Source organism: Bison bison, unplaced genomic scaffold (assembly GCF_000754665.1).
Source record: "Bison bison bison isolate TAMUID 2011002044 unplaced genomic scaffold, Bison_UMD1.0 scf7180017864519, whole genome shotgun sequence".
Taxonomy (NCBI): Eukaryota; Metazoa; Chordata; class Mammalia; order Artiodactyla; family Bovidae; genus Bison; species Bison bison.
In genome coordinates this window covers 7,660,938-7,677,481 of record NW_011495072.1, presented here as the reverse complement: position 1 = coordinate 7,677,481, position 16,544 = coordinate 7,660,938, and the positions used below count along the sequence as shown (strand labels likewise).

General features: G+C 39.5%; 1 long non-coding RNA gene across 1 annotated transcript in view; it reads left to right on the top strand.

Annotated features, from left to right (window-relative positions):
* The window catches only part of LOC104981608, a 114,152-nt gene that overhangs the window by 50,038 nt on the left and 47,570 nt on the right, over nt 1-16,544 (top strand). The gene's annotated exons all lie outside the window — the stretch shown is intronic.

Sequence of the window (16,544 nt, the reverse complement as noted above, 5' to 3'; positions counted from 1 at the left end):
CTACACTTACACCCGAACCGCGACTCGCGCCTCCACAGCTCTCAGGCGCGCGCCCGCAGAGTCGCTTTCTCTCGCTCGCGCGCGCTGGCGCCCCCCTCCCCGCCACGTGACCCGCGGCCCGGCAAGACCCGCGCGCGGCGCCCCCGCTATGCGGCAGGGACCTTGTAGCCGCGCTCCTCTGCGGAGTCTCCCCTTCGGCCCGCCGTCGGAGGACCTCGGGGTAATCTACTCGCATCTGGGACACCAGCGTCGATCTCACCCTTAGTCTCTGGTGGAGAAAAGGGGAAAACCGCCAAGGATGGATTGGGCGTGCAGCCTGGGGCCTGACTCAGGTGTGGGGGGCGATGGTGCGCGGAGAAGCTGGGAACTGACTGGAAGTGAGGGATTGGGCGGGGTTTGAATGGACGCGGGTGCATCTCGGACCGGGGAAGAGGCCGAAAGCCGGCAGTTTAGAGCGCGGGCTGCGGCCTCGCTTCTTGAGATCAGTGACCTCGGGGAAGTCACTCAAATCCTCAGGGCCTGCTTCCTGCTCTCTGAAATGAAAACAGTAATACAGGCGACCTCATAAGGGCTTTTGGTGATTTTGATGAGAGAATTTATGGAACTTTTTTACATTTGATGAATGGTGAGTATGAACACAGAAGACGGGAGAAAAGAGCTGGTCTGACGGTGGTGACACTGGCCCCACGAGAGGATCTGTGTGTCGGAAATATGAAGAAATGAGACTGCAGAGAGGCCAAATTTTTATGGACGCTGAGGGTTTGGAACAAAATATAATTATAGTTAAAGGTTCTGAAGGGCCGATTATATACTTAGCAGTTCACCTGAACTATCCTCAGGACCCTATGATGTTGAAGTGATCAAATTGAATAAACATGGAGTGCCTCTGATGTCCGAGACTTTTGAGAAGTACCAAAAATGTATGGATCAAGGCGCCTAACTTAAAGATTTTGGGGGGAGGTCGAGTCAGATGGAGATAAACCAACATTGACCAGCACAGGAAGCCTGCGTTCCTCTCCTCCCCTCACCCCTCCTTACTTAATTCTCTTTACAATCCCGAGTGGTTCAGCCTTTTGTTTTGCAAATGAAGAATCTAGATTGTAATGGAATGGGCCCTGAGGGATACGATTCTGAAAGTTTCCAAATACTTTCTCCCTCTCACCCACTCCGCCTCTGTTTCATGCTAGAAAAAGTTTTCAGTAACAGTTCAACATGTTAGAAAACAGCATGGAATCTACAGCCAAGTGCTACTTATGAGCAGTAATTGCTTTTTACCTTTGATAAATACAGAGAAGGAAGGCTCTTCAGGTCCTTCAGTTGGTCAGGACTTCAGCAGCACTTCAGGACTGTGACGGGTATAAGCAGCATTCAGGGTAGATGGAAGAGAGTTAGGAAGACAAACTAGGACTGGTTCAGATATGAACTGTCAGGACCTGAACGGTGGAATGTAGGAGGAGCATAGTATGGTAGATTCACAATATGGACCCAGGATCAGATCTGAATTCGAGCTTGAATACTTGGCACTTACCACGTCTTTGTCCTTAGGTAAATCACCCCCGCTCCCACGCCCGGCCGCTGCTCTGAGCCTCATTCATTCTCTGCTTTGTAAAACAAGGACAGTACCTTCCTCATAAGGTTGTTATAATAATAAAATTAATATTTACTTTAGTGTCTGGCATATAGTAAGAACTAAATAAATGTATAGCTAGGGGAAACTGTGAAATTGAATGCTAAAGATTAACCCTAAAGTTCCCTCACTTGGTCCTAACAGTGTAGTCACAGGATCATACTTAGTGATGTATTGTACTTTTGTATTCCTTTTCTTGAAGATGTCCACCAAAAATATATATACCACAAGCCCCATAAAATCTGGATCTGCCCCTAGTAGGCTTTCTAATGTGAAAAGAATACAGGCTTTGGAATCAAAAGACTTGTTCCCAAAACTTATCCCTGTTACTTTGGGCAATTAATTCACTGACCTATTCTGGGCCTGTTTTTTTTAACCAGGTAATTTGAAGATAGTATCCATCAATCTGAATTGTTGTGACAGGTAAGATAGTATTTGCAAAAGTGATTGGTGGAACTTGAAAAGTGCCCTATAAATGTTTATGAATTAATATTATAATTTTTCCACAAAGTTTATAAAAGGCAAAGATAAAAAGCAACTCCATTGACATATATACACTACCATGTGTAAAACAGATAGTGGGAAGCTGCTATATAACACAGCAGGCTCAGCTTGGTGCTCTGTGATGACCTAGAGGTGCAGGATGGGGGGAGAGGGAGGGAGGTTCTAGAGGGAGAGAGAGAGATGTATACTTATAGCTGACTCACATTGGTGTACAGCAGAAACCAACAACAGTGTAAAGCAATTATCCTCCAATTAAAAAAAAAAAAAGCAATTCCAAGATTCTTAGCTGAAAAAGTAAAAACTGGGGTGGGTGAGCTGGCAAAAGTGATGAAATGGTACAGGTAAAATTCTTGCTTTTCTGCCAGGTTTTCTTCCCGATTAATCCATGAGACATTGAAGAGGTAAACTAGTAAGTGTAAAATCAGAAATTTAGAGCTGAGAGGAGGTTGAAAATCATTTAGCATAACTCCCTAATTTTACAGAAAAGGAAATTAAGGCCCAGGGAAGCTAAAAGACTTTTCTGAGGCCACCCATCTAATAAATGGCATGATCAGAAGAACCAGATATCTAGGCTGAAGGTTATTGTACCAAGGAATTTTTAAGTTAAAAGCATTTCATCACAGGGTCTTGCAAAATCAGAGAAGGTATGGTGCTCTCTAGTGGCTTTTGGCTTTATCACAAAATTTTCCAGATAGACTTTTCTATTTTAAAGGTTGATGGACTGTTTGCAAGCTTGTTAATAAGTGAGCAAAATCTCTGAAGATTTCAAGGTAAGAGTTATAACTTCACAAATTAGTAAGAGAATGAGAAAACGCAAATTTTGAAGGTTCAAAACAACTAGTTAACTATTCAGACTGAAAAGCTACTCAATTTTTTTATCTGGAAAAGGAGAATAAAATTACTGTGTTTTTTCTGAGTTCAGCTGCATACTTCACTTCCATTCCCTCAGTTACTCCATCATTTCTGTGAGATAGGAAATAACAGGAAAGCATTCTTTTAAAACACAAGAATACTTAATAGATTAAAAATGTTTCCCCATTTAAAATTTATAGTATTTCGATTGGGAATATAGGAAGAGAAATTTACAGAACTATCCAAATAGGGAATAAGAATATTCCTTTTTGACCTGTTTATCCTCTTAATTCAATTTGATTTCAGCCAAATTGGGTGAGGCTCTTTTTTCCGAAGTCCTTTTCCCATATCGTCATTCCATTCAGTGGTCTGATGTGACTTGTCTCCTCCTTCTTGCCTCTGCCAGCACAGGCTGGTTTGGGCTGATGCACTTCATAATCTACATCACTGATTATGATCTTTCCTAGCAAGCATTTGTTTTAGGCATGGTCCTACATATTTACCAGACCTGTCTACTTTCTTGACCCTGGCTGACCCTGAGCTTGCTCCTTCCTTCTTTTTTCCTCTCTCCTTCTGTCCCTTCTTCTATCCTCACTCCCTCCCTCCCTTCCCTCTTCTAGGCAGGTGGGCTGAGAGTGGGGGAATAATAATACCAATAAATTGATGATAGCTAAGATTTAGGGGATATTTGTTATATGCCAGGCATTGATTGATCTAAGCACTTTACTCATATTAACTCATTTACTCTTCATAAAAATGCTATGGACTGGGTACTATTATAGTCCCCATTTTACAGACCTGGTGGCTCAGATAGTAAAGACTGCCTGCAATGCAGGAAACCCAGGTTCGATCCTGGGGTTGGAAAGATGCCCTGGAGAAGGAAATGGCAATCCATGCCAATATTCTTGCCTGGAAAATCCCATGGACAGAGGAGCCTAGCAGGCTATAGTCCATGGATTCGCAAAGAGTTGGACATGACTGAGTGACTAACACTTTCACTTTCACAGTTACAGAGGTAACAGATACAGAGAGGTTAAGTAACCCAAAGTCACACAATTAACATTGGAGTTAACAGAAAATAGTCATTATTTGGTTCTCAGTATACCCGCCTGCCAATGCAGGAGAGAAATAGATGCAGTTTCAATCCCTGGGTTGGGAAGTCCCCTGGAGGAGGGCACAGCAACCCACTCCAATATTCTTGCCTGGAGAATCCCATGGACCTAGGAGCCTAGCGGGTTAAGGTTCATAGGGTTGCAAAGAGTCAGACATGACTGAAGCGACTTAGCCTAGGCTATAAATACATGAGTACAAATGGTCATTTGTGACTTATTAATACCATAGGAGACTAATCAATAGACTTTGAAGGTCATCTTAGGAAGACCATGTTCTAAGTTGCTTCTACCTCAGCTAAACAATCATTGCCAAAAATCTATTGGCCATAAAAGCTGCCTTTGAAGCTAGAAAGTTCCAAGAGAACCAACCCCTGCTTATCTGAATCTGGAATAGTTGTGAATCTCTGGGCAGCTAAATTGGGGGTGGAGATGTTAGGACATCTTTTTGAACAGCTAAATTTTAAGGTCACCTATATTCCCGAAAGTTCTGGGTATCCTGGCACCTACATTCCATGCTGTGAGATCCTTCAGTGAGAGTACTTGGACTCTTCTTATGGCCTTCATCCAACAGCAGCAGCAGGCAGTTGGAACTCCTGAACATCTGTACCTCAGACCTAGTGTGAGTCAGGAGAGGGTTGCGTGCAGGAGAGGGAAGCCTCTTAGGTCATAATGATCAGCTTTATGTATCCACTTGGCTGGGGAGCCAGGCCTGGTTGTTCTAACTGAACCTTGATACTGCTGCACTGGTGTACAAGATGAGGCTTGAATAAAGCACAGAAATCAATCTGTGGTGACCTCTGAGAACCCTGAATCTTCCACAGTGCCCTGCACCAGACAGCACCTGTGACACCTGTGAAGCTGTATGTCACACTAGGTCTGAGGTACAGATGTTCAGGAGTTCCAACTGCCTGCTGCTGCTGTTGGATGAAAGCCATAAGAAGAGTCCAAGTACTCTCACTGAAGGATCTCGCAGCATGGAATGTAGGTGCCAGGACACCCAGAACTTTCGGGAATATAGGTGATCTTAAAATTTAGCTGTTCAAAAAGATGTTCTAACATCTCCACCCCCAATTTAGCTGCCCAGAGATTCACTTCACCTGTGACAGGTGAAGTCGGGGGCTACCAATACTACTTCTGAGCTGTGTATTAATAAAGTGAAGCCTCTCCCCACCCAGGAGTTCAGATGTCATGCCTATCATATTTTACCCTGACAGGCCTATTTTTTGAGGTTGTAGAATAAGGCCATACTCCTTTGGATAGGGTATAAAGGTTTTCCTAAATAAGGTAAATGTTTTCATCATCAGTTGCTCAAAGAAGAAGAGAATTCTCACAGAGGACAATTTGGAACATGGAACAGGTAAGGTGGCACTTCTCAATTTACCTTCTAAGGGTTTGGACTTAGAGGAGTTAAGAAATGTTGAGGATCCCCCTCACTGATGCTGGGGAAATGGCCTTTGCCACAGAGTTTCCTAATACTAATCAGGCAAAGAGGATTTCCTGGAGACCCCAAAATGAAGGTAAATATTTATGTTTTGTTAGTCTGCTTATTGAAACATCACTGTACTTACCCTTGAACTTCAGTCGTGTTTCATCTAAATCAAGGATTCAAATCAAAAAGCCCTCAAGAACTAAGAAAAGGTAATCAGCTCACTGTAAGATAGTAAAGAGTTTCCTGGGTAACTCATTTGGTGAAGACTGCCTGCAATGCAGGGGACCCGGTTTCCATCCTTAGGTTGGGAAGATTCCCTGGCGAGGGAAATGGCAACCCACTCCAGTATTCTTGCCTGGGAAATCCCATGGACAGAGGAGCCTGGCAGGCTACAGTCCATGGGGTCTCAAGAGTTGGACACAAATGAAGTAGCTAAACCACCACCGCCACCACCAAGATAGTGAAGAACAGTGAGCAGCATGGAGAAAGAGTTCATACCCATCTAGACATCCGAGTTCATGTTTTTCAAATGAAACATTTACCCATATAGCACTAACAGTACAAGTTTACCTGAGATTTCTACATAACGTTATTCAGTAATTCAAAGAAAATAGAACTCTTTAAATTCCAGACTTTTTAATAATAAGTGGAAAACAAAATTATGGGGGGGGTGGGGGTGCGGTTAGAAAGTGAGTAATGGGTAGGCAGATGGGGAATAGGGCAAACAAATATTGCAGCAGGCTAGTCTGCTCCAGCCTGGTCTCTACTGAAGTATTTAAGAAGCAGGCAAAAGGGGGAGTGCTCCTTCCATGCCCCAAGGTCCTCCCCATGGTGTCAGTGATGATTTAAGAAAGATCTTCAAGGAAAACCTTAGAACAAAAGTTTTCGTGACAAAGGTTTGACAGTCCCCTCCCTATGAGGAGAATCTCCTTCCATTATGATCTTTGGCAGATCAGGATTCAAGTTTAAGAGACCCTGTGGATTGCCTTATAACTTCACCCACAGTTTTCTCCTATCCCAGGTCCATGGTTCCATTTTGGTCACCATGGCCACAGTAACTGAAATGGTCTGCTTCATTCTTTGCAGTGGACAGCCTTCAGCCCTGTAGTCCAAACCAACTGCTTAAAGATGAGTTATTTTCTCCCTAGTGTCTCAAACTCATGGTCTCAGACTGAGGATTTTAATTTTATCTTGCTTTTGGAGAGCCCCCTTTAAGGCTCCATATACATAATGCCTCTTACTGTTTACCACTTCTAATCTAGTAGCAAAAAAGGAACTGGAATATCTTGTAGTGGAATATCCTCTGTTCCATGATGCCTACCTCCAGGATAGCTGGTCTACCAAGTGTCCCCAAACCAGAAGTATACTAACTCTTACCAAGCTCAGAGTATACCATTCCACTGCAGCTGTTTTGTTGTTTTTCCACCACTCAGTCATTGTTTTGTCTCAGGGATGCTTGCCATAACCACATCACCAGGAACCAGGATCTGAAGAAATTACAATAATGAGTTTTTTGCTCCTGTTTCCAATGAAAAGATAAATTAAACTTGGCGCCTTCCAACTTCATATGAATCCCCTCTGGTTTGCTAGTCATTTCATTGACCAGCCCAGGTAAGACATATGCATGAAACAGCCCAAATATGCTTTAGCCATAACATGGGAATATATAATGCAGGCTATGTTGATTACCAGGCTCACTTATGGAATCTGGTGGGTTAAGTGAGGTAAGGTAACAAAGATCTTCCACCAATAATCTAGGAAAATCTCATCCCATTCCCCCAAACTTACATGTATGTTATTAAGCTATTCTTATGCTTAGTCAGAAAGTGAGTAATTTTTCACTTATAATTACTGTAAGGCTCTGATGTAAACCTTAGTCTAATTCATAGCTAATTCATAGAGTCCAGCTCTTAAGTGCTGGACTATTTCATTTATCTAAAGTTTTGAGGTCATAGGGAGGGATGGGGATGAGGAAGATAAGAGGCAGGAAGGGAATAGATGGCTATTGTATAGTCCCAACCCTGAGCCTTAGCCATTGTACATGCTGTTTCTTCATGGAAAGCGTTTCCTCCATGTAGCAGGTGAGCTGTATACAGAATAACATGGAGATGAAAGAAAAGCAGATAGACTAACAAGGGAGTAGTTTTAGTATTTCTATTATATAACTCAAACCTCTATGTAATCCAGTTTAGCTGCCCCACTAATTAATGTGAATTAATAAGTCTCATAATTATGTTTATTCACCAGGTTCTTTCTACATAATTATTGTTTACACTTTAATAAATTGCTTAGGAAGGCCACCTCCAAATCCAAATTAAGTGTAATGTTTCGTTTCCTATTTTCTTCCCAGGGGCACATGATTATGTTGGAAAAAGCTTTGACCTGATAATTAAGTTCCGTATCTTGCTCTCCCTCCTCGAGAAGACTTAGATCTCTGCTCTCTCTTTAAAACATTACATACTTATAGGCTTTGCCTATCCAACGGAAGGACTCTTCTAGGCTGTAAGTGGCTCTCCTGAAATTTTAAGGATTTCAAACAAAAATGCATGCAGTCTTTGTACTTTAAAATTGAGGCATTCCAAACTTCTAATGTGTTGTCTGTGATTAAGAATGCAAAAGTCACAGGATTCAGGAAATATCTTGAGAGTATTAGCCACATGAACATTTTGTGATGTAACTTATACATTTTTTTAATATAGAAAGCTTTCCCTCAGGTCAGCAAAGCAAATTAAGTTTCAAAGCTGAGGGGAGGGAATGAAAGGTTGTGTTTTAAGGTAGATTAAGAAAGCCTGTGGTTTCCCTTGTGGCTCAGTAGTAAGGAATCCGCCTGCCAGTGCAAGAGATATGAGTTCAATCTTGGGCTGGGAAGACCCCCAAAAGTGAATTTTTTATTTTTATATTCAAATTATATATGGAGTTCTGATTCAGTTAAGTTTTATGACATGAGAATTGTCAAAAAGCAATACATTATTACTGTATAATTTATTTCTGTTTATTTTAAATATCAGTAATCTCTGTTTTAAGCTTGTTCGGGAAAGAACAGGCTATGAACTTTTCTCAACCTTTGATGCAGAACTCAAGCTGAACTGGCAAAGGACATTACTTCAAAGAAATTATTTTTTCTTAAACAATTTAATTTTCTTTTCTCCTTCATAGTGTATCTCTATAAACTTCTTACAACAGGGACTGTTTCTTCTCTTGGTATCATACAGATTGCTTTATATAAACCTATATGTATATGGCTAATACAAATTGGTTGATATTTCAGAGTGGTGTCAGATGGTAAATAGCAGCTAACATTTATACAACACAGCCTCTGTGCCAGGTACTGTTGTAAGCATATTGAGAGCGAGTTTGTAAATCCAGTTTGTTAGCCTAGGTCTTCAACTAATGCAATCAACTATATAGTGCTGTATTGTAATGCATTTATAATACTTTCCACACAAATAATACATAAAAGACAAACTCAAAAAATTAAACATTTTAAAATCTTACGATACAGTACCTTGAAAAGTACAGTAGTATCAGCTATATCCCTGCTGCTTTTATGCTTGCTTCCAAACATCCTGGGCTTGAAATTAAGATACTGTGCATGTGTATTAAGTCACTTCAGTTGTTTCTGATTCTTTGCAACCCTATGGACTGTGGCCCACCAGGCTCCTCTGTCCATTGGGATTCTCTAGGCAAGAATACTGGAGTGAGCTGCCATGCCCTCCTCCAGGGGATCTTCCCAACTTGGGCATCAAACCCGCATCCCTTATGTCTCTTGCATTGGCAGGCGGGTTATTTACCACTTGCTCCACCTGGGAAGCCCAAAAGATACTGCAATACTGTACTGTTGTACTCTCTGCAATACTATACGGCAGAGTACACAAAAGCACACCACTTGTCGGGGATGTCCACATGTGGCAATGACCGTGTAAGCCAGACACGTGAGGTAATTTGCATCATTTTGGACATGTGAACATTTTGGACAGGTTCACATCTGTGAAAGTTCACAACTTAAAGGTTGGTACATAGGAGTCTTACTTTATTTTTCTGGTAAAATGCTTTAAAAATTTGTGCTGCCATTAATTCCACAATTCAGCCTTCACTCCCTCAACAAGAATAACTAGAATTCCAGTGTCTTCTCTTTATTATTTTGACTCCAATAAGATGTCACTTTTTAGATCCATGCTTGCCCTCAAGACTTGACCTGAGTATGCAACTGGGCTTCCCAGGTGGCTGAGATGATAAAGAATCTGCCTGCAATACAGGAGACCTGGATTTGATCCATGGGTTGGGAAGATCCCCTGGAGAAAGAAATGATTACCCACTCCAGTATTCCTGTCTGGGAAATCCCATGGGCAGAGGGGCTTGGTGGGCTACAGCCCATGGGGTCAAAAAGAGTTGGACATGACTGAGTGATATCACAATACAGTTGGTTATCTTGTATAAAGCAAAAAACAGAGCCTTAAGTAACTTTGTATTTGGTATAAATTCTTGATTAGCTTCACTGAAGTAGTAAGAGATACTATGAAAATGTTGATTAGAATTTTGCTTGCTATACCTTGCATAATTTTTCAGAAAAATATTGGCCAGGACAATAAATATATGCCATATATATATGACAAAGTGAAAGTGACGTCACTCAGTTATGTCCGACTCTTGGCGACCCCATGGATTGTAGCCCATGGAATTTTCCAGGCAAGAGTACTGGAGTGAATTGTCATTTCCTTCTCCAGGGGATCTTACTGACCCAGAGATCAAACCCGAGTCTCCCTCATTGTAGGCAGAGGCTTTACCGGCTCTAGAACACAGGCTCAATAGCTGTGGCTCATAAGATATATATATATATATTGATATTGATATTTCTCCCGGCAATCTTGATTCCAGCTTCTGCTTCCAGCCCAGCATTTCGCATGATGTACTCTGCATATAAGTTAAATAAGCAGGGTGACACTATACAGCCTTGACGTACTCCTTTTCCTATTTGGAACCAGTCTGTTGTTTCATGTCCAGTTCTAACTGTTGCTTCCTGACCTGCATATGTGTTTCTCAAGAGGCAGGTCAGGTGGTCTGGTATTCCCATCTGTTTCAGAATTTTCCACAGTTTATTGTGATCCACACAGTCAAAGGCTTTGGCATAGTCAATAAAGCAGAAATACATGTTTTTCTGGAACTCTCTTGCTTTTTCCATGATCCAGTGGGTGTTGGCAATATGATCTCTGGTTCTTCTGCCTTTTCTAAAACCAGCTTGAACATCTGGAAGTTCATGGTTCACATATTGCTGAAGCCTGGCTTGGAGAATTTTGAGCATTACTTTACTAGCATGTGAGATGAGTGCAATTGTGTGGTAGTTTGAGCATTCTTTGGCATTGCCTTTCTTTGGGATTGGAATGAAAACTGACTTTTTCCAGTCTTGTGGCCACTGCTGAGTTTTCCGAATTTGCTGGCATATTGAATGTAGCACTTTCACAGCATCATCTTTTGGATTTGAAGTAGCTCAACTGGAATTCCATTCATGGCATCTGGTCTCATCACTTCATGGGAAATAGATGGGAAACAGTGGAAACAGTGTCAGACTTTATTTTTTTGAGCTCCAAAATCACTGCAGATGGTGATTGCAGCCATGAAATTAAAAGACGCTTACTCCTTGGAAGGAAAGTTATGACCAACCTAGATAGCATATTCAAAAGCAGAGACATTACTTTGCCAACAAAGGTCCGTCTAGTCGAGGCTAGGTTTTTTCCAGTGGTCATGTATGGATGTGAGAGTTGGACTGTGAAGAAAGCTGAGCGCCAAAGAATTGATGCTTTTGAACTGTGGTGTTGAAGAAGACTCTTGAAGAGTCCCTTGGACTGCAAGGAGATCCAACCAGTCCATCCTAAAAGAGATCAGTACTGGGTGTTCATTGGAAGGACTGATATTGAAACTGAAACTCCAATACTTTGACTACCTGTTGTGAAGATCTGACTCATTGGAAAAGACCCTAATGCTGGGAGGGATTGGGGGAAGGAGGAGAAGGGCACGATAGAGGATGAGATGGCTGGATGGCATCACTGACTCGATGGACATGAGTTTGCGTGAACTCCTGGAGTTGGTGATGGACAGGGAGGCCTGGCGTGCTGTGATTCATGGGATCTCAAAGAGTCGGACACGACTGAGCAACTGAACTGAACTAAACTGATATATTTATATACATGAAAGTTCCCTATCACTTATAATGTAATAAAGATTAATGGGTTGGTTCAATTTAGAATCTAGCAAAATGACAATAGTTTTTTCCTTCAATTCAGTCTTTGTTTTTCTTCTTAAAAAGCCATTTAGTTTTCATGCAGTTATGACATTTCACCATTTAGCAGTGACAGGAAGTTTGATAAAACTGCCATTAGATAAGCTTGGGACCTGACTTTTTATTTTTTTTATTTTATTTTTTCTGACTTTTTAATAGTAGAGTTAATGCATCTTCTTCTAGATCACAAGAAGTGTTTTTTCCAATGAGTAGTAATTTCATAGATTTAGGCGGATGAAAGATACTCTAGCTTTGTTTACTTAGGAATGTTTAAAGCACTAGCCTAGAACCAATTATAAAAATGTTGTTCTTCTGTTAACCAACGCACTTTTTCTAGCTGTTCCACACTTCTGTTGTTTCTGAAGACATTTACAGAAAGTTTGCTACCATTTAGGCACATTCATTTTAGCAATACCACTGCTATACTTATGGATTCCACAAAGCTTTAGTAATCCAAGTGTGTGTTTAAGACATTCATTGTACTTAATTCATCCATTTATTCATTCCATATTTATTGAATTCCTACTAGGGAAGTCCCATAGTTTTTTTTATATATGCATATTATGGTAGCATAATGTAATATACTATTCTGCATTTCTCCTTTTTTCATTTAACAATTTCTAATTTATAAGATATATTGTTCTTTGGGCACATTAAATTCATTTCAATATTATGACCAACACATTTCAATATTAAAGTTATAGTAAAAAGATAAGGAAGTAGAAATGACTTCCTGGTGTTCCAGTGGTTAAGAAACTACCTTGCAATGCAAGACATGGATTCTATCGCTAGTCTGGGAAATGAGATCCCACATGCCGCAGAGCAGCCGAGCCCTCGCTCCACAACTACTAGAGAGTCCATGTATCACAATGCAAGATCCCACATGCCACAACTAAGACCCGACACTCTAGAAAAGACTTTGAAATGATTTCCTTAAGTCAACAGGGTGCTGTTTATTACAGAATCAAATGTCTACCTTTTCTAAAAAATAAATTATAAATATACACGTGAAACAACAACCAAAAAAATTAAAAGGAAAGAGAATAAGAGTAGATATATGTTCAGGAAACGGAGAAGGCAATGGCAACCCACTCCAGTACTCTTGCCTGGAAAATCCCATGGATGGAGAAGCCTGGTAGGCTGCAGTCCATGGGGTCGCTAAGAGTCGGGCATGACTGAGTGACTTCACTTTCACTTTTCATTTTCATGGATTGGAGAAGGAAATGGTAACCCATTCCAGTATTCTCGCCTGGAGAATCCCAGGGACGGAGGAGCCTGTTAGGCTACCGTCTATGGGGTCGCACAGAGCCGGACACGACTGAAGCGACTTAGCAGCAGCAGCATGCTGAGGAAAGAACCTATATAGGCTCAGAAAAAGGTAAAAGGGCAATAAACTATGTAAAGATGTGCTTTGTGATTCTGTACATGGTGTTACAGGTAGTTCTTTGGAATGATAAACTATCAACAATAACCTGCTCAGCCAGTAAGTCAGAGTCCAGCAAGGGGGTTCTGTGGGTTTCCATTGTTTCTAGCTTAGTGTTTTTTCTGAGGCGTCCAAGAGAGCATCACATTTGTCAGGACCACTGAAAGCCTTTAGTTTTGTCTTTCAAAAAGTTCTAATGAAATGGCTAGATGGCAGCCGCTTCCAAGGTGTTTATGTTTCTATTTACCTAGCCAATCCACTCACATAATATGAGTCAAATTGTCGGATACCTGAATGTAATATTTCTGTTCTGCCATCATAATTTTGATCTAGTCTAGGACGCTGTACATTTAAAAATGAATACCTGCAATGTGTATTCTTCTAGTTCATCCAAGATTCACTTACCAATGTTTAAAATTTATTATTGTTCAATGCAAAAAATTAATGAAGTCTTAATGTCTCATTAAGAGTATTTCATTATTAAAATATTAATGGAAAAGGTGCTTCAGGATAGGGTCTTGAAATGATTTACTGGTAGCTTTGGGATTTAAAAAGTGAAACATAATTATAAAATTATTTGTGGATAGATAAAAGGAAAACTGTAAAAGAACATTAATTGAAGCTTTGGTCTGGGACCATAATTTTGGCGATTTTTGATCTTCAAAAACAACTGAGTCTCATGGTATACATACAATGGAATATTACCCAGTCATAAAGAAGAATGAAATAACGCCATTTGTGACAACATAGATAAACCTAGAGGGTCTTATGCCAAGTAAAACAAATCAGAAAAAGACAGATACTGTATGATTTCTTTTATATGTGGAACTTAAAAAAATAAACATAACAGAAATAGAGACATAAATTTAGAGAACAAATATGTGGTTCCCAATGGGGAAGAGAGAAGTAGATGAGGGAGATTAAGAGGTACCAACTTCCAATTGCAAAATAAAATGAGTCATGGAGATGAAATGTACAGAGTGGGAAATATTGTCAATAATAATGTAGTATTTGTATATGATGACAGGTAATAACTAGATTTATCATGTGACTATTTTGAAATGTACAGAAATATTGAATCACTATGTGGTAGAACAGGAACTAAGATAGTGTTGTAGGTCAATTATACTTCAAAAACGAACTCATAGAAAAAGAGATCAGGTTTACGGTTACCAGAAGCAGGGTGTTTGGAGAAGAGGCAGTTAGATGAAGACAGTCAAAAGGAACAAACTTCCAATTATAAGTAAGTACTAGGGATGTAATGTACAAAATGGTAAATATAATTAACACTGCTTTATTTATATATGAACGTTCTTATGAGAGTAATCCTAAGAGTTTCATCACAAAGAAATCATTTTTTTCCTATTTCTTTAATTTTGTGTTTATATAATATGATGTATGCTCACTAAATTTATTGGGATAATCATTTTATGGTGCATGTAAATCAAGTCATTATGCTATAGGTTGTGACAAGTATCATGATATCATTTATATGTGAAATCTGAAAAATGATACAAATGAGCTTATTTGTAAAACAGAAATAGAGTCACAGACATAGAAAACAATTTTACGGTTACCAAAAGGGAAGGAGGGCAGGAAGGGATAAATTAGGATTTGGGGATTAACAGAAACATACTAATATATATATATAAGATAGATAAGCAACAAGAACCTACTGTGTAGCTCAGGAAACTGTGTTCAGTATCTTGTAATAACCTATAATGGAAAAGAATCTGAAAAAGTATACATATAGACATATATATATATAACTGAATCATGTTGCTGTACACCTGAAACTAAAACATTGTAAATCAACTATATTTCAATAAAAAATAAATAAATTGAAAAAACCTGAATCTTCAGGGCACCTTCTAAAATCTACCCCATCAAAAACAATGAGGCATTTGAGAACATCTCAAAAAGAAAAGTGGTGAGTGGGAAAATGGGCAAAAGACTGGAGTAGATATTTAACTGAAAAAGAGAAATGCAAATGACCACAGAAAAATACAGAGAAGTATTGAATAATAACCAGATACGGATATCGACAAGGATTTCTCTAAATTATAAAATCCAGGTCTTTAATAAAGAGCTTTTCACAAGGCATATTGGCAAAGATGTATTTAAGTTATAACTAATTTTATAACTCTCAAAGGGAACTGGAAACCAGCACTCTCATACATTGCTAGTAGGAGTAATTCTAGTTATGAGAATTTATCTTTAGGAAATAATCAGGTTTTCTTGTACAAATTTGTTCAGTATGGTGTAATTTATAATAAAGACTATAAATAACCTAGATGTTGAATAGATGAGTTAAACTGTGGTTTTTCTAGATGATGGATTACAAATGCGGCCATGAAAAACATTCATGCTTTAGAAAAATATGGAAAATATTTATGATATATTATTAAGGAATGCAGTTTTCAAAACACTAAGTACAAAGCTATCACAGTTATCTTTTTAAGTAAATATGTGTAAAAGTATGGGCACAAAAGTAATGTTAGAAAATTATAACTCAAAATGTTAAGAAAACCTTTTCCTCAGTGATGGGATAATAGGGTGGCATTTATTTAAGTCATGTCATGACTACTGAAAAAAGGAATACATTCTATATAGAGAGAGCTATTTTGTTTTAAGAATCTGTGGTAAGTGACTTTTTTTTTTAATTTGAGATTGAGTAAACAAGGATGACAAAGTGGGAGAGTTTTCCTGTCAGATCAAATCATGCACTATTCAAACTGGAGGATGAGTTAGAAATAACCCAATTCCTTTTATTTCATAGATGAAAAAATGAAGCCCGAAGTTATCCTAGGGTACACAGATAGTATTTCAAATCCAAACAATAACTGGATTTTCTAATTCCTAGAATTTTATCTCATCTTTCTTCCTTTCTACTTATTGCATAATGGCAGAAAGTGAAGAGGAACTAAAAAGCCTCTTGATGAAAGTGAAAGAGGAGAGTAAAAATGTTGGCTTAAAGCTCAACATTCAGAAAACTAAGATCGTGGCATCCGGTTCCATCACTTCATGGCAAATAGATGGGGAAACAGTGGAAACAGTGGCTGACTTTATTTTGGGGGGCTCCAAAATCACTGCAGATGGTGATTGCAGCCATGAAATTAAAAGACGCTTACTCCTTGGAAGAAAAGTTATGACCAACCTAGATAGCATATTCAAAAGCAGAGACATTACTTTGCCAACAAAGGTCTGTCTAGTCAAGGCTATGGTTTTTCCAGTGGTCATGTACGGATGTGAGAGTTGGACTGTGAAGAAGGCTGAGTGCCAAAAAATTGATGCTTTTGAACTGTGGTGTTGGAGAAGACTCT